This window comes from Triticum aestivum, chromosome 4B, assembly GCF_018294505.1.
Source record: "Triticum aestivum cultivar Chinese Spring chromosome 4B, IWGSC CS RefSeq v2.1, whole genome shotgun sequence".
Taxonomy (NCBI): Eukaryota; Viridiplantae; Streptophyta; class Magnoliopsida; order Poales; family Poaceae; genus Triticum; species Triticum aestivum.
In genome coordinates, this window is record NC_057804.1 from 481,305,910 (window position 1) to 481,324,960 (window position 19,051).

Below are 19,051 nucleotides of genomic sequence, written 5' to 3' on the forward strand. Positions count from 1 at the left end.
GTCCGCGTGAGTACGACGGCGACGAGGTCGAGGCAGCGAAGCTCTTCCTCACCGGCAACGATGGAGTAGAGGCGGCGCTAGGGTTTGAGGAGCTCGAGTGAGAGAGTAGCGATCAAGCAGAGTAAATGAAGTGAGGAAGGGGAGAGGGGTATTTATAGACATGGTGAAAAACTGTTCGCCCGATGATTTGGGATGAACGTGCCCCTGCCCTTTCTCCTTCTCGCGACATGTGTCACCCACGTACTGTGTAGTTGAGATCGTGTACGATCGTGGGTGAATAGAATAATGCATTGTGGGATGCGGAACGGTTTGAGCGGCAAAACCGAAAATTTGGATAAGATTTGTTTTAAAGTTTCGTCCGCAATTTCTTCAGCTGACAAGGACACAGTGAAGATTTTGAACGAGTTTCAAATAGAACGCATATGAAGAATTTGTGAATAGGTTGGGTTGAGTATAGCATAGAGGGGGAAGGGTCCGATCACATTCACTTAGCAGAAAAAGCAACTTGAAGAAATAGCCATAAGTGAATGCTGTAGAGGACATAAATCCATATATATATATATAGCCAATGAAGAAAAACGAAGGAAATAGTGAAGATTTTGCAAAGTTGAAGAATTTGAAAAACTGAAGAATTTCAAAACTGAGGAAAAACTCAAATTGAAGATTTTCAACTTTTTGTGGTGGCGTGACCCATCGTATAAGAATGATGATTTCAGACACCGCGTACAATTGTCGTAGGGTTCTGAGAATCAAATTCTTCATTAATTTCTTCACACTTAGAGTGTTATTCTTCATTGATTGAAGAAAAACGTTTCTTCATGTGTTGCACATCTAAGTCATCAATTTTGCATAAGTGTTAGGATGTGTGTCCTTTTCAAAGAACATTCGAAGATTCTAAGATATTTAGCTCACACCGCAACTTGCTAAATCTCTTCTCATCCAAGGGCTTAGTGAAGATATCAGCTAGCTGTTCTTCAGTCTTCACGTGCTCGATGGAGATGTCGCCCTTCAACACATGATCACGAAGAAAATGATGACGAATCTGAATGTGCTTTGTCTTCGAGTGCTGAACTGGGTTGTGAGCAATCTTGATGGCACTCTCATTGTCACAGAGGAGAGGCACATTCTTCATGTTGACGCCATAGTCCTTGAGTGTTTGCTTCATCCAAAGCAGTTGAGCACAGCAAGAGCCAGCAGCAATGTATTCAGCTTCCGCAGTGGACAGTGATACGCAGTTTTGTTTCTTCGAGGACCAACAGACCAAAGATCGTCCGAGGAAATGACAAGTGCCAGAAGTTGACTTGCGGTCCACACGATCACCAGCATAGTCAGAGTCAGAATATCCAATGAGATCAAAAGCAGAGCCCTTGGGGTACCATAATCCTAGTGTTGGTGTGTGAGCTAGATATTGAAGAATATGCTTCACAGCCTTATGGTGTGATTCCTTCGGTGCAGCTTGAAATCGGGCACACATGCAAACACTAAGCATTATATCTGGCCTAGATGCACATAAGTACAATAAAGAACCAATCATGGAGCGGTATACCTTGTGATCGAAGTCAATACCATTTTCATCAGTGCATAGATGGCCATTTGTGGGCATAGGAATTTTGACGCCTTTGCAATCTTGCATGCCGAATTTCCTCAGTACATCTTTGAGGTATTTCTCCTGAGATATGAATATGCCATTGCGCTGTTGACGAATTTGAAGACCTAAGAAGAATTTCAACTCTCCCATCATAGACATTTGATATTCTTCACTCATCATATAGGCAAATTCATCACTATAACGTTGGTCAGTACAGCCAAAGATAATATCATCAACATATATTTGGCACACAAACAGTTCACCATCATAAGATTTAGTAAAGAGAGTAGGGTCGAGTGAACCGGGTGTGAAGCCATTCTTCACGAAGAATTCCTTCAATGTATCATACCACGCCCGAGGGGCTTGCTTGAGGCCATAGAGGGCCTTATTAAGTCTGAAGACTTTGTCAGGATTCTTTGGATCTTCAAAACCTGGGGGTTGAGCAACATATACTTCTTCCTCAAGCTTACCATTGAGGAATGCACTTTTCACATCCATTTGATATAAGATGATATCATGATGGTTAGCATAAGCAAGTAATATGCGAATAGCCTCAAGTCTAGCAACAGGTGCAAAAGTTTCATCGAAATCAATTCCTTCAACCTGTGTGTAGCCTTGAGCTACCAGTCGTGCCTTATTCCTCACCACAAGGCCATTTTCATCTTGCTTGTTGCGGTAGATCCACTTTGTGCCAATGATATTATGCTTGCGAGGATCTGGACGTTTGACCAGTTCCCAGACATTGTTGAGCTCGAACTGATGTAATTCTTCTTGCATAGCCTGAATCCACTCCGGCTCCAAAAATGCTTCATCTACCTTAGTGGGCTCTGTGATAGAGACAAAAGCATAGTGCCCACAAAAGTTAGATAAATGTGAAGCTTTTGAGCGTGTGAGAGGACCTGGTGCTCTAATGTCATCGATGATCTTCTCCACTTGCACTTCTTTTGCAACGCGAGGATGAGCTGGTTGTCGCTGAGGAGTTTGATCAGCATTTTCTTCAGCACCATTTTCCTCAGCATTTTCTTCAGGTGTATCAGCTCGATGTTCTTCATGAACTGGAATGAATTCTTCAGCAAATTCTTCAGTAGGAATGACATCCTCAGTTGCCTTGAACTTGATAGAATCCTCAGGTGCTGGTTCATCTAACACAGAAGGTAGGTGCTCTCTTTGCGAGCCATTAGTTTCATCGAACCGCACATCTACAGTGTCAACAATCTTGTGAAGAACAATGTTGAAGACTCTGTAGGTGTGCGAGTCCTTTCCGTAACCAAGCATAAAACCTTCATGTGCTTTCGGTGCAAATTTAGAATTGTGGTGAGGATCTCTAATCCAACATTTAGCACCGAAGACTTTGAAATAACTCACATTGGGTTTCTTGTCAGTGAGGAGTTCATAGGCCGTCTTCTTGAAGAATTTGTGAAGATATACTCTGTTGATGATGTGGCATGCAGTATCAATTGCATCAATCCAAAAACGATGAGGCGTTTTGTATTCATCAAGCATAGTGCGAGCCATCTCAACAAGAGTTCTGTTCTTGCGCTCCACGACGCCATTTTGCTGAGGAGTATAGGGAGCAGATAACTCATGAGTAATACCAAGTTCATCAAGATAGTCATCAAGACCGGAATTCTTGAACTCAGTTCCATTGTCACTTCTGATGTGCTTGATCTTCACACCAAAGTTGGTTGAAGCCCTCGAGGAAAAACGTTTGAAGACTTCCTGCACTTCATGTTTGTAAGTAACAATGTGTACCCATGTATATCGAGAGTAATCATCAACAATGACAAAACCATATAGAGATGCATCATTAGTGACTGCTGAGTAATGATTAGGTCCGAAGAGGTCCATGTGAAGCAATTCGAATGGACGAGTAGTGGTCATGATAGTCTTCGCTGGATGCTTGGCCTTGGTCATTTTTCCAGCTTCACAGGCTCCGCATAAGTGATCCTTGAGGAATTTGACATTCTCAATGCCAATGACATGCTTCTTCTTCGCAAGCGTGTGCAAATTCCTCATGCATGCGTGACCAAGTCGTCGATGCCATAGCCAGCCTTCTGAAGCTTTTGCAAGTAGACACACGGCTGGTTGTGGTCCTGTAGAGAAATCAACAATATACAAATCTCCTCTCCTAAAGCCTTCGAAGACTTTGGAATTGTCAGCTTCCATAATCACAACACAGCGATACTTGCCAAAGACAACAACCATATCAAGATCACAAAGCATTGAGACTGACATGAGGTTGTATCCTAAGGACTCAACAAGCATGACTTTGTCCATGTGTTTATCCTTAGAGATCGCAACCTTACCAAGACCCAATACCTGACTTTTGCCTTTGTCAGCAAAGATGATATGCTTCAGATGTGACGGTGATAAGGGAGCATCCATCAAAAGATTCTTGTCACCAGTCATGTGATTTGTACATCCACTATCGAGGACCCATTCAGTGGTTTTGGGTTGATCATCCTGCAGATGAATTAGTGTAACTTACAATCTCATATGCTTCATCAATGAAGAATATGATATCAAGTTCATCAGATGAATTTCATCAAGCAGTAAACAGATATAGCAGTAGGAGGACGTGTGAAAGTTTATTTCATCATGATTCGCCTACTTCCTTTCAGGCAATTTTGTCAGCTCCCCAGCAAATTCTTCAGATGTTAAGGCACGTCTGGAGACCTGACCCTGCAGAAGAGATTAGTTCTTTTTCTTCACCACCCACATCTGAAGGGGTGGCAAAGAGTTCATCACTCTGCGAGCACCATACGAGAATGGTGGCATAGAAGCCAAACCATTTCGTTTCACATAAGAGGGGTTAGGGTAAGCATATGAATAAGCAGAGAAATTCTTCGAGGACTTATGAACATAATGGTTTGAAGAATAATGCACATATTCATAGCCCTTAGCTCTACCCTGCGAAACAGAGTTGTTAGCAGGATGATAATCATATGAGGACTTTGATCCATTTGAGGAATTTGATCCATATGAAGAATTTGATCTGGGGTTCCTGTTCTTCACTGGTGGTGTCATGAGGACATTCACCTGAAGAATTTCAAGGCACTTCTTGGGAACCCAGATTTTCTTCATGGGAGAACCGTTCCTGCAGTTAGTGCCAACATATCTAGCAAATACTTCACCATTCTGATTTTTGAACAATTTATAGTTGGAGTCAAATGACTCATCAGAAGGACGAGGAGATTCACATGTAAAGCCAGATAAGTTAGATGGATCAACTGGAGGTCCCTTTGCAGCAACCCATGAGGTTTTGGGGTACTGCTCAGGCTTCCAATATGTCCCATCAGCATTAAGTTTCCTCTCAAAGGCAATACCCTCTTTCCTAGGGTTTCTGTTGAGGATCTTCTTTTTAAGCACATCACAAAGAGTCTGATGCCCTTTGAGGCTTTTGTACATGCCTGTCATGTACAATTCCTTCAGCCCTGCATCGTCAGTGATACTAGCAATGTCCTCAGATGAGGAATTAGTGATAGCAGAGGCAGGTGAAGAATTTGTAACAGTTGAAGCATTTGAACATTCAGGTGAAGAATTAGCAGATTCACGTTCAATGCACTTTAAGCATGGAGGAACAAATTCTTCCTGAGAAGCGCTGATTTGTTGAGCTAGTAATGAATCGCGCTCCTTCTGAAGATCTTCATAACTCACTCTTAGCTTCTCAAGATCTTGCTTTCTTTGAAGAAATTCATAAGAAAGTTTCTCATGATCAGATAAGAGAGTGTTATGATGACTTTGAAGGTTATCAAACCTAGACTGAAGTCTCTGAAGATTTTCAGTCAGGGCTTTAGTGCGATCCATTTCTTCACCCAACATATCATCACTTTTGTCTAGCATGTTTTGAACCTTTTCAAAAGCCCTTTGTTGTTTTACAGCAATCTTAGCAAGTTTAGAGTAGCTGGGCTTGAGATTCTCATCAGATTCATTTTCACTAGATTCAGAGGAGGTGTATTTGAGTACCTTTGCACCTTTTGCCATGAAGCAATAGGTGGGAGCGTAGTCATCATTATCTTCATCAGGCTTGTCGGTGGGGTCAGTTTCTTCAGTGTTGAAGATGGACTTGCTAACGAAAGCAGTAGCGAAGGCCAGACTCGCCACACCAGATTCGGATTCTTCAGACGCCTCCTCTTCCTCATGTTCCTCAGATTCAGCTTCAGAGTCCATTTCCTTGCCAATGAATGCCCGAGCCTTCTTGGAGCTGCTCTTCTTGTGAGATGAAGACTTCGAGGATTTTGATGACGAAGATTTTGACGATTTCTTCTTCTTCTTCGCATCATCAGAACTGTAATCCTTGTATTTCTTCTTCTTCAATTCCTTTTCCCACTGAGGACAATCTTGAATATAATGACCAGGTTTCTTGCATTTGTGGCATAGCCTTCTCTTATAGTCACTTGATGAGGAATCACTGCTTCTTGAGGATTTTCCAAAGCGACCACGTCTTGAGAACTTCTGGAATTTCTTCACGAGCAGTGCTAGCTCCTGGCTCAATTCTTCAGGATCACCAAGGCTACTACCAGAATCCTCACATTCAGATTCAGACACAACCTTGGCCTTCAGGGCACGTGGTTTGCCATAGCTCGAACCATAGAGATCTCTCTTTTCAGCAAGCTGGAACTCGTGAGTATTTAGCCTTTCGAGGATATCGGCAGGATCAAGAGACTTGTAGTCAGCCCGTTCTTGTATCATCAGACCAGAGTATCAAATGAGGAATCAAGCGATCTCAATAGTTTCTTCACCACCTCATGGTCAGTGATGTCAGTGGCACCGAGGGCTTGAAGCTCATTTGAGATGTCAGTGAGGCGATCAAAGGTTTGTTGGACATTTTCATTGTCGAGTCTTTTGAAGCGGTTGAAGATTCGAAGAACATCAACTCGAGAGTCACGCTGAGTTGAGACTCCTTCATTCACTTTGGACAGCCTATCCCAGATAAGCTTAGCAGTTTCCAAAGCACTCACTCTTCCATACTGTCCTTTACTCAGATGGCCACATATGATATTCTTCGCTTGAGAATCGAGTTGCTTGAATCTCTTCACATCGGTAGCGTTCAGTGAGGGTGAGACAGAGGGAACACCATTTTCCACAACATACCAGAGATCGTTGTCAATTGCCTCGAGATGCATTCGCATCTTGTTTTTCCAGTAGGGGTAGTCCGTCCCATCAAAGGTAGGACACCCAGCCGAGACCTTGATCATACCTGCGGTCGACATAACTAAAACTCCAGGCGGTTAAACCAAAATCACACAGAACAAGGGAGTACCTTGCTCTGATACCAATTGAAAGTGCGTTATGTCGACTAGAGGGGGGTGAATAGGCGATTTTTATGAATTCTTCACTGAGGAATTTGCCGGTGAGGAAATTCCTTAGCGAAGAACTATTAGCAGCGGAATAAGTACTCAGAAGTAAGCATAACAGAATACAAGCATGGTCATCATGATGAAATGAAGACTAGCACAGAGTACAGAAAGCGTAATCACAGGATAACACAAGATGAAGACAAACAGACTGAAGAAATTGAACTGAGGAAATTGAGAAAGTCTTCAGTCAAAGTCTTCAAACACAGATATGAACAAACACTCAACACAGTAATGAGGAAATGAAAGGGTTGAGGAAATAGAACCAGTTAGGTTGGTGAAGACAATGATTTGGTAGACCAGTTCCAACTGCTGTCTCAGTTGTACGTCTGGTTGGAGCGGCTGAGTATTTAAACTCGAGGACACACAGTCCCGGACACCCAGTCGCTGAGCACGCAGCTCAGGACACCCAGTCCTCACCGTATTCTCCTTGAACTAAGGTCACACAGACCTCGTCCAATCACTCGTGGTAAGTCTTCAGGCGACTTCCAAACCTTCACAGACTTGGTCACTCGGCGATCCACAATTCCTCTTGGATGCTCTAGACCTTGACGCCTAACCGTCTGGAAGAAGCACAGTCTTCAAAGGTAACAAGCATCGGATCCACGCAGGATCAATTTCTTCAGTGATGCTCAATCACTTTGGGTTTGTAGGGGTTTGGTTTTGGGTTTTCCTCACTCGATGATTTTCGCTCAAAGTCCTCGGAGGATGGGTTGCTCTCAAATGACAAGTGTCAAGTTCTCTCGGAGCAGCCAACCAGCTAGTGGTTGTAGGGGGCGGCTATTTATAGCCTAGGGAGCAGCCCGACATGATAAGACATAAATGCCCTTCAATGATATGACCGTTAGGTGGATAAGATATTTTGGGACAGCTGGCGCGCAGCACAGCAACGGTCGGAAATTTGACTCTCAAATTCCTCAGGGCTATCATGTTCCTCACTGTGTAGGTAATTCGCACTGACGAATTCCTAACTCCTCAGTCAGAACAAATTCATCAGCGACCAGAAGAACTTCGTCTCTGTCACTGAAGAAAGTGACTGAACTGTATGAGATTTCCAAAGGCTTCACTCGAAGGGATTGGTAGGTGTAGGATTTTGAGTTGAGCATCACATGGAAATTTTTCCTTAGTATTTCCTCGACCCCCTTTAACAGTACGGTGTTTCCTATGACTCAAGAAAGAGAAAATGAAACTATGAAAACAAAAGTCTTCACGCTTCATGTTCCACAAATGAATACCAAGTCTTCAAGGTCACACCAATTTCTTCACTTTCAAAGTCTTCAGAAAGTCTTTAGAATATCAAAGTCTTCAGTTGAAGAACTTCATTTTTAGGGGTCGACTTTCTCTGTAAATATCAAACTCCTCATAGACTTATAGACCTGTGTACACTCACAAACGCATTAGTCCCTTAACCTATAAGTCTTCAATACACCAAAATCACTAAGGGGCACTAGATGCACTTACAGATAGTACACAAGGTATTCATCTGGTAGCCGGGAGTTGCATAATATCATAGTTGAAGGAATATGTATTTGACATGAAGAAAGCAATAGCAATAAAACTGAACGATCATAATGCTAAGCTAACGGATGGGTCTTGTCCATCACATAATTCTCCCAATAATGTGATCCCGTTCATCAAATGACAACACATGTCTATGGTTAGGAAACTTAACCATCTTTGATCAACGAGCTAGTCTAGTAGAGGCTTACTAGGGACACGGTGTTTTGTCTATGTATTCACACATGTATCAAGTTTTCGGTTAATACAATTCTAGCATGAATAATAAACATTTATCATGAAAAAGGAAATATAAAATAACAACTTTATTATTGCCTCTAGGGCATATTCCCTTCACGTCCTATATATCAATCTTTACCTCTCGACCTTTCCGAGGCTCCTCGTCATGTTTGTGATCTCATCCGGGACTCCGAACAACATTCGGTCACCAAATCGCATAACTCTTATAATACTATATCGTCATCACACGTTAAGCATGCGGACCCTACGGGTTCGAGAACTATGTAGACATGACCGAGACACCTCTCCGGCAAATAACCAATAGCGGAACCTGGATGCCCATATTGGCTCCTACATATTTTACGAAGATCATTATCGGCTGAACCGTTATGACAACATATGTAATTCCCTTTGTCCATCGGTATGTTACTTGCCCGAGATTCGATCATCGGTATCTTCATACCTAGTTCAATCTCGTTACCGGCAAGTGTCTTTACTTGTTCTGTAATACATCACCTCATGACTAACTCCTTAGTCATTTGCTTGCAAGCTTATGGTGTATATTTTTTTTGACTATAAACAGTATAAAACCCCACTGCAACTTTTATTAACTTTCAAAAGAAGAAACAAGAGCAAAGTCTCATGGGCTTGAGGTAAGCCCCAAAAAAGAGAAAAAAATAGAACAGAAAGGAAAAACAAGAAGAAGCTATAAAAAAACCTAAAAAGCTACCCCTATAATTACAAGATGGACTCCAACCAAGCTGAAAACTATGGCAGAAATTTCTCCTTCATCCTGTGTTTCAATAACTTGAGCTCCTCCAAATAAATGTGCTTCCAGCCCTGGAAAGAAGGATTAATGTTTTTGAAATTTTTGTTGTTTCTTGATATCAAAATAGCCCAAGACCCCAGAATTATCATCTCCATGAAGAAAGGAAGATGTAGTTTGTCTTTAAGGTCTTGAAAAGCTTCCAGAACTGAAAAGCTTATGGTGTATATTACCAAGAGGGCCTAGAGATACCTCTCCGGTACTCGGAGTGACAAATCCTAATCTCTATCTATGCCAACTCAACAAACACCTTCGGAGATATCTATAGAGCATCTTTATAATCACCCAGTTACGTTGTGACGTTTGATAGCACACAAGGCATTCCTCCGATGTCCGGGAGTTGCATAATCTTATAGTCGAAGGAATATGTATTTGACATGAAGAAAACAATAGCGATAAAACTGAACAATCATTATGCTAAGCTAATGGATGGGTCTTGTCCATCACATCATTCTCCTAATGATGTGATCCCGTTATCAAATGACAACTCATGTCCATGGTTAGGAAACCTTAACCATCTTTGATCAACGAGTTAGTCTAGTACAGGCTCACTAGGGACACGTTGTTTGTTTATGTATTCACACATGTATTAAAGTTTCTGAACAATACAATTCTAGCATGAATAATAATCCTTTATCATGAATAAGGAAATATAAAAATAACAACTTTATTATTGCCTCTACGGCATATTTCCTTCAAGATCAACTGAGATACTCTCAGGCCACTAGTTCACCCATGTACCTAGTGAGCGCTACGAGGCCTGACATCATGTTTGCTATGACCAAACCGAGTCAGCTTGTTCCCAATCCGGTTGATGTACATTGGCATGCCGTTGAAAGAATTATGCACTATCTGAAAGGTACTGTGAACTATGGACTTCCATACCAGATATCTGTCGGTACTTGAAGGGTATAATTAATTATGTGAATTGAATCTCCGATGTTGATGAGATGAAGGCCACAACTGGGTATGTGTTTACACCTGGAGGTGGCGCTATTTCCTGGAAGTCTTGCAAGCAAATGATCCTAACAAGATCGACAATGGAATCAGAAGTAACAACATTAGACACATATGGTGTCGAAGTAGAATCGCTTTGAGATCTTTTGATAGACTTGTGAGTGGTCGTAAAGCCGATTTTGGCTGTCTTTATGAAATCTTTTTTAACATTTCTTGAAATTTGTGCACAGTCATTGAAAAGTAAATAATTTTTGAAGATTTTGAACATTTTTCAAAATTCTCATTTTTTAAATGTGATTCTTTTAAATTTGTGAACAACTTTTAATTCTGAACATTTTTCAAAAACACAAATATTTTTTAATTGGGAACAATTTTTTAAATGTGAACATTTTTAAATCATGTTTCTAGAAAAAGTGGAATTCAAAACAATTTATGAAAAGGTGAACCTTTTTTTGGAATTCTAGAATATATTTCAAAACATGATTTTTTTTTTAATTTGTGAACAAATTTTGAAATTTGATCATTTTCCAAAATTCTAAATAGGAAAAAAGCACATAAGAATGAGATTAGAAGCTGTCACACGTTTAACAAATTTAGAGTGATAACATTGGATTATATCTAGTCGGCTAAGAATCTGACATATCTCTTTACTAAAGGGCTATCAGGTGTTGTGACAGAAAACACATTGAGGGAGATGAGTATGAGACCCAAATGAGTTGTCATGGTGGTAACCAACCTATGTGATTGGAGAACCCGTGAAAGAGGACCTGGAAAAACAAGCTAGTGGTTAACTAATGAGAGTAACTTTACTAACCCACTCCGTTGGAGATGCGATGCTCTCTGACTTACTTTGTCTTAATGTGTTTCAAAGGTTGTATAAGCAAGATGCTATCCTACAAAGCGATCTTCGAAGGAACATGCCTATATGAGCCCAGCTACTGGTCATAGTTTGTGAGATTCGGGTGATCTCAAGAAAGTTCATGAATAAGCTAGGAGTGTGACTAATATGCTCCACCCGAGGGTTCAGCCTTTGGAAGCCTAGTACCAGTAAGACATTTGGTGAACTTATTTACGCCAAACTGACAATTCAAGGCATAGTCCATCGTTTAGTTGTGAAGGAGTGTAGCTACTTGCTCTAGGTGGATGTTCAACCTTAACAGGTCTCCATTAAAAGAATCAAACAACAACGTCAGATCTTGAAAATAAATATCAAACATTGTTTTGGAAAACGTAAATATTTTTTAGAACATGAATATTTTGCAAAGTCATTACCAAATAATTAAACTCAAACATTTTTCGAAAATCTTGAACATTAAATAAATGAACATTTTTTCAAATTTTGAACATTTTTTAAACGTGAACAAGTTTTGAAAACTAGGAGTACTCTAGCGATTTTTTTTAATTTGCAAAAAAAGTAAAACGCAAATTTTTTTAAAACTTTCACATTTTTGGAAAATGTGAACAAACTTTGAAAATTGGGAAGTAATGTAGTGAACATTTCTTTTAAAGCGCGAATGTCTTTTAAAGCACGTCTCTTAAAAAACAAATATTTTTTGAATTTGGAACTTTTTTTAGACAAAAATAAATATATTTTTTGATAATCTCAAACAATTTTTGAAACACAAACATTTATAAAAAAGATGGGAATATTTTTAGAAGTTTGAGAAAAATAGAATGCGAACAAAAATCTAAAGTTCTAAACATTTTTTTCCTAAACTCAAACATTTTTTATGGAATTCTGAAAATATTTTAAAAATTGAACAAATTTTGAAATTCCAAACATTTTTTGAAAATTTTGAATTTATGAAGAAACGAGAAACAAAAAAAATAAGGAAAAGAAACAGACAAAAGAAAAAGACGACAATGGGTCAGCCTAGTCAGAGGTGTAATGAGCACAGAAAGAAAAAGGAAATATATGGCTGCTTGGGCCGACGGGAGAGATAAGACCCTGATTTGATAAGTGGGCTCTATCGCTGCATGGGCCGGTGGGAGAGAGAGGACCTCGTTTAAATAAATGGGCTCGGAAATGAATTGAAATTAAAAGAATGAATAAATGGGTGATGTAATTAACCTATATGTGCAAGTGTTTGAATTGTGATTTGTGCACGATGAAGGAGCTTGGCAACTGACCAAACTCGCCGTCTTAAGACTGATCTTTGTTTTTCTTTTAATCTCATACTATAAATTTTGTTTACCGTGTTTATGTTATGTAATAAGTAATGCATGCTAGAATTGGATGACCAAACTCATCACCTTGAGACTTACCACGTTTGTCGGAAATAGGTGGACAAATGACCATCATTTTTTTAGAAAAGAGGCGCTTGCTCGGCCTTAAGCTAAAGCACTTACAAGTTCAACAAGTCTAATGAAGTACGAAGTAGGAAAACAAGCGATACACCCGATACATCACCGGAGGCGAGGTCATAGTGACACAACGCTAGTAGGATAAAGACGGTCTAGGCTATCATGGTAGCAATGGGCGACGCCATGTCGGTGATGTCCCCTATGACGATCGACGCAACTCAGTGCACCTTGCCCGCACCTTTGAGGCGAGCTCCTCCACGCACCTTCGGTCGTGCGCCCTTGCCAATGGCTTCCACAGCTTGCATGACTCATCGATGGCACAAAAAGAAAAAAAATGGCAAGCTCATTAGAGATGTGCGAGAGTTTGTTTCTCCCGTTATGACGCACAAACAATGTTTGCTAGTTGTATACCTCCGCACGCACAGTACGGTGCTTGATCCTCTGGCTCCGGTTCTCCCACGCCAACGGGAACTGCCATGACGCCGCGTCACTGAGAACCTACTAGCGTGACAAGACCCTGGGCACCGGTTTTATTTTCCAACCCCCTCTTATATACCTACTATTAAAGGGAGGTATTCTTGGTTTGGTTTCGCTTTGTTTCGTCCCGTTTTGAATAATTTTACATACTATGTTTTAGTTGGAAACCAAGACGTACATGTAAAAGAAACGAAAAACTAAGCAAAACGGCCGGCCCATATTTCTATTTTTTATATGTCCCTGCGGTGCTGGGCCGAGTCCCGCGCCTGCTGGCTGAACTGCTTCTCGCTCATGCTCGCTGGAGAAAAAACTAAGCAAAACGGCCGGCCCATATCTTTATTTTTTTAGAGAAAAGGCCAAAGCCCGACTTTATAAATAAAGCCACATGGCAGCGTCACGAATACCCAAGGTTCACACAGTCTCAGAAACACAAAGAGAAGTTAAATAGGCCCAAATTCCTAACGAAACAGGCAGCTGCCAAACACGGCACGCAGGCCGGGGAGAGAAGGAGACCTAATCCCGCAAACTACAGCACCAGGCTTATACGCCATGATTCGTCCCGGAGATCTGAGAGGCTGAAGCCCGAATTTTGGCGATGAGCAGGTCCAGGGCGTCCCGATCTGGCTCCTTAGTCAATAATCTCCACTGCTGCAAGAATATACATGATTTGAAAAGAACGTCAGCATGCTTAGATGGGAAGGTAAGTTCAATAGTAAATTTGTTTCTAATGGTCCAAAGAGCCCAACATAAGGCTCCCAAGCCAACCCAGAATACCCTCATGGTGACCCCTGCCAGAGATTTGGCTAGGGTTCTAGTGTCTGCGAAAGAGGAGGGATCCCAGGAGACCCGAAGCCATGATCTTACGCAAGACCAAACTAATTTGGCAAGAACACAGTTGAAAAAGATGTGATTAGAGTTTTCCAAAGCCCCACACAAGTTACAGAATTCCAAGCCCGGCCCATTGCGTTTTTTTATCTGATCAGCAGAAGGAAGGCGACCTCGGAAGGCTTGCCAGAGGAAAATCTTAATCTTAGGAGGGACCTTAGATTTCCAAATACAAGAGAAGCGAGCCGAAGTAGTACCACCAATGAGTCTAGAATACAATGATTTGACCGAGAATAGCCCACAGGCCGTATGTGGCCAAACCACAGAGTCAGCCTCCTCCGAGAGCACAGGGAAGAGGGCAGAAAGACTTTGTCATTCTTCCAACTCTTCAGGAGACAGGGCCCGACGAAAAGCCAAGTCCCAATTATTAGCAGCCACCTCCGCGATGGAGATTTGCGGATTGGGGCAATAAGAGAACAGAACTGGAAAGCTAACAGCCAGGGGAGCATCCCCGGACCACCAATCTAACCAAAAACGAACAGCAGACCCATTACCCACACAAAACTTAACATGCTCCAAAAAAATCGGCCGAACTTTAACAAGGGCTTTCCAAAACTGTGAACCATGCCGCGCAGGGGCAAACATAGGGTTGGAGTTAGGAAAATATTTAGCCTTAAGAATCGAAAACCACAGCACATCGGCCCCAACCGTCATAATTTTCCACCACCACTTAATGAGCAGACAAATATTCATCACCCGAGTATTAATAATGCCTAACCCCCCAAGGTTTTTAGGCTTGCACATAAGCTGCCACTTAACCAACCTATACTTCCTTTTGTTATCTGCAGAATTCCAATAAAAGCCACCCCTATGTTTGTCGAAGCCAGCATGCACACCATCCGTGAGACGGTAAAAGCCCATAAGGAACAACGGGAGAGAGGATAAGCAAGAATTGATTAGAGCCACTTTGCCAGCATTGGTATTATACCTACCCCTCCAAGGAAGCACCCTATTCCCCACTTTAGCAACCACCGGAGCGAAGTCTTTCGCGTGAAGCAGACCAGGAGAGATAGGAAGACCTAAATATTTGAAAGGAAAGGAACCTAAGGAGCAGTTGAGGAGTCTGGCCACCCGCAAGGCCTCCGCCCGGTCAACCCCCGTCACCATAACCTCACTCTTGGCGAAATTGATCTTAAGACCAGAAACATCTTCGAAGCACAACAGAATAAATTTCAGATTGGCAATACAGGCATTGTCCAACTCTACCAAGATGATTGTGTCATCCGCATATTGCAAATGAGAGACCCCTTCTGGAAGTAGGTGAGAGACCACAGGAATAATGTGTCCACATCGAGCCGCTTTGGAGAGCATACAGGAGAAAGCGTCAGCCACAAAGTTGAAAAGAACAGGGGAGGCCGGATCCCCTTGGCGGAGGCCCCTCCCATTCGCAAAGAAGTTGCTAATAGCGCCATTTACGGCAACTACAGTGTGGCCACCCGAGACCAACTGCATGATACGGTGAACATAGGCACCGTCGAAACCTTTGGCAAGAAGAATCTGCCTGAGAAAAGACCAGCTAACCGAGTCATACACTTTTTCGAAGTCTAGTTTGAGAATGATAGCTTTGGATTTCCGCACATGGAGGTCATGTACTATCTCATGAAGGGAGAGAATGCCATCTAAAATAAAGCGCCCTTTGATAAAAGCAGATTGGAAGGGACTAATAACTCTGTGAGCTACCGGAGACAGCCGGTTCGCAAATCCTTTGGAAGGGAACTTGGCAAAGTTGTTAATCAACGCTATAGGCCGGAATTGGGAAATGACATCAGCACCCTTAACCTTAGGGATCAGGGATATAACAGCATAGTTCAGGCGAGAGATGTCGACAGTACCAAGACAAAAACCCTGAATAACGTTACACACCAACTGTTTCAACTGGGGCCAAAATTTCCGAAAGAAAGGGATGGAGAAGCCATCAGGCCTGGAAGCAGCATTAGTATTGGCAGAATTAACCACATCCCAGATTTCCTGATCGGAGAGCGGAATCATCAAGGAAGCATTCTCCTTAGGAGAAATTTTAAGACCAGAACTCCAGAGGTGGGGGGAGATGGACAGGCCCGATGGAGGTTTAGCCCCTAACAGAGACGAAAAGAAGTCCACCACGTAAGCCATAATCACAGGTTGGTCTGTAGAGCACATACCGTTAATCAATAGGCTATTAATCTCACAACGCCTACGCCTACCGTTTGCAATCGCAAAGAAATAAGCAGTAGGAGTGTCTCCTTTGAGAGTCCAATTGAGGGTGCCCCTCTGACGCCAGTAAATCTCAGCCTGATGATGCAGCTGCAGAAGAGCGGCCTCCAGATTATAGCGAACAGCCCAACCATCATCCGAGAGCCCAATAGAGTCCGCAGTACGATCCAGCTCCAGGATCTGATTTTCAAGGAAGGTTTTGGAGCGGCGATCCTCTGCCGCACGGTTACGCGACCAGCCTCTAAGAAATTTTCGTAAAGCATAGGCACATGACTGCCAATCATCCAGAGGGCCAAAAGAGCGGGGGTTGTGAGAGAGGGATTGGGAGATTTTCGCCGCAACCATGTCAACAAAGCCATCAACAGACAACCAAGAAGCATCAAACTGAAATCTAGTGGGAAGTCTATTGCGAATGGAACCATCATCCAGAATCAAGGGGGTGTGGTCTGACCCCACAATACATTTAGCTACAAGAGAGGACCTAGGAAACAAGGAATCCCAACTGGGACATAGGAAGACACGATCAAGCACGGATCTGATAGGGTTCGCCTGATGATTAGACCAAGTAAAGCGGGCTCCCCCCCGAGGAAGCTCCCGAATGGCGTTGACACTAATAAAGTCGTTAAAAGCATTGGCTAAAGACCAGGAAAAATTATCATTATTCTTGTCAAGAGGGCATCGTAGAAGATTAAAGTCTCCCCCAATCACCGTCGGGAGAGAACAGGACTCAAGCTTGATCAAAAGTTCATCAAGGAAAAGGTGCGAAAAGGAGTGATCCGCGGGCCCATAAACAACTATAAATTCACAGAGGGCATTCATAGATCTATGCGAGAGAACAACACTAGCCCAATAAAACCCATGATCAAAAGCAACAAAGTCAAAAATATCCTTATTAGAACCGATCAGAATCCCACAATAGTGGCCCGAAGCCGGTAAAGATTGCCACTGAAATCTATCCATACCCACGATAGCAGAAAGCTCACTGGGGGTAAAGGAATCCTTAAACGTTTCAACCAGCCCCACAAAGTCAATAGAGTTAGAACGAACCAAATCTTTCAGTTGGTCACGGCGCCCCCTAGCACCGAACCCTCTAATATTCCAGAATAAGGCCCTCATTTATACGAAAGGTTCTTGATACGGAGGCTCGACCTGCTGGGGGCCACACAGGTTTTAGATCGTTTATTAGTACCCCTCTTAGCAAGGCAGGATGAGGATGAGGGCTGGCCACTACCAGCACCCGAAGCCTCCCCCACAACAAAACCAGCATCCGCCACCCGCGAGGCAACAGCCTCTTTGGCTTTCGCAATGGTAGCTTGTGCCAATTCATTAGCCGAATAATAGCAAGGAGCGAACTGGGAGAGCCAACAGAAGTATCAACCACCAAACCCACGTCCGACATAATGTTTAAAAGATGATCATCAGACGTCGAAGGTAAAACCACCCGAACCGGAGAAACAGCGACCGATGGGGATGGGGAGGTACCTGGGGGAGGGAGGTCCTTCGCCGCAGCCCGCTTCTCTGCCCTTTCCAGAATCGAGCCACCAGAATGTGAAACCCGCCTACCTTTGCGGGCCGTGGACACCGGGGAGCGGATAGCAGGCGACCGTGCAGCAGGAGAGCCAGCGTGGGGGCCCGAGCGGGACATGGAGCCCAGATCATGATCAAGACGCCGACAGATCCCCGTCATAAATTGCTTCGAGCCCGAGGAGGTCCGTCTCTTAGCCGAGTACTTGCGAACTGAGGATTTCTTCTTCGAGGGGTGTTGTGATTCCATCATATCACGAGCAGGAGAGCCAGGGAGATCTTCAATACCCGAACGAGTGGGGGAGATAGGGCGAGCCGGGAGGTTGGAGCATGCAGCAGACACAGGAGTAGCCGAGCAGGGCGGAGCTTTAGGCAGATCAGCAGCAGCAAAGGGGGCCATCTGGACTGAAGGGGGAATCACTACATCTTCACGAGGAGCATCACCAGCAGGCGCTTGAGAATGAAACATCTCACGTTCTGAGTCTTCCAGGCTATCCCATTCAGATTGAGTGAAGCGGAGATTAGACCCAAAACTCTGATTGGGGCCACCAAAAGAACCATCCCCTTCCTTGTCATGTTTATCCGAAGGGTTAGCAGGAGGAGGGGGGGAAGGTGGAGCAGCCGCCGTCGCCCCCTCCACCCGCACCCGCAACCTGATGCCATTGGGAGAGGGATAGACATCAATGAAGCCATGCACCCGATCAGGATCAACACACCAGACCTTCAACCGAGCAGGACCTACCTTGTTCAAAGACTCCTCATCCACCTCGATGGGTTTCCCAATCAAAACCCCAAAGGACATGAGGAAAACAGACGAGCGCAGACTAGCAGGTAGGTCTTCAATCAACACCCACACTTGAGACAAAGGACCAACAGCAGTACCGTTGGATGCAGCCGCTTTGACAGAAACCACCAGTTGATTAAGAGGTAAGGTGAAGCTGGTGCAGGAAGCAATCATTCGCAGGCAATCTTTGGAGGGGAACACCACAGAAAAGTCAAACTCTGACAGCTGCACAACTTGCCAGTCCCAACTAGCCACATCCCAGATGCGAAGCCCTTCCAGCAGAGTTTGGGGGGAGATCTTTTGGTCTTTGACAGAGACAATACATGTCCCAGCGGTGCTGGGCCGAGTCCTGCGCCGGCTGGCTGAACTGCTTCTCGCTCACGCTCGTTGGAGCTAGCGAAAAAGAATGGGTGCTCGCG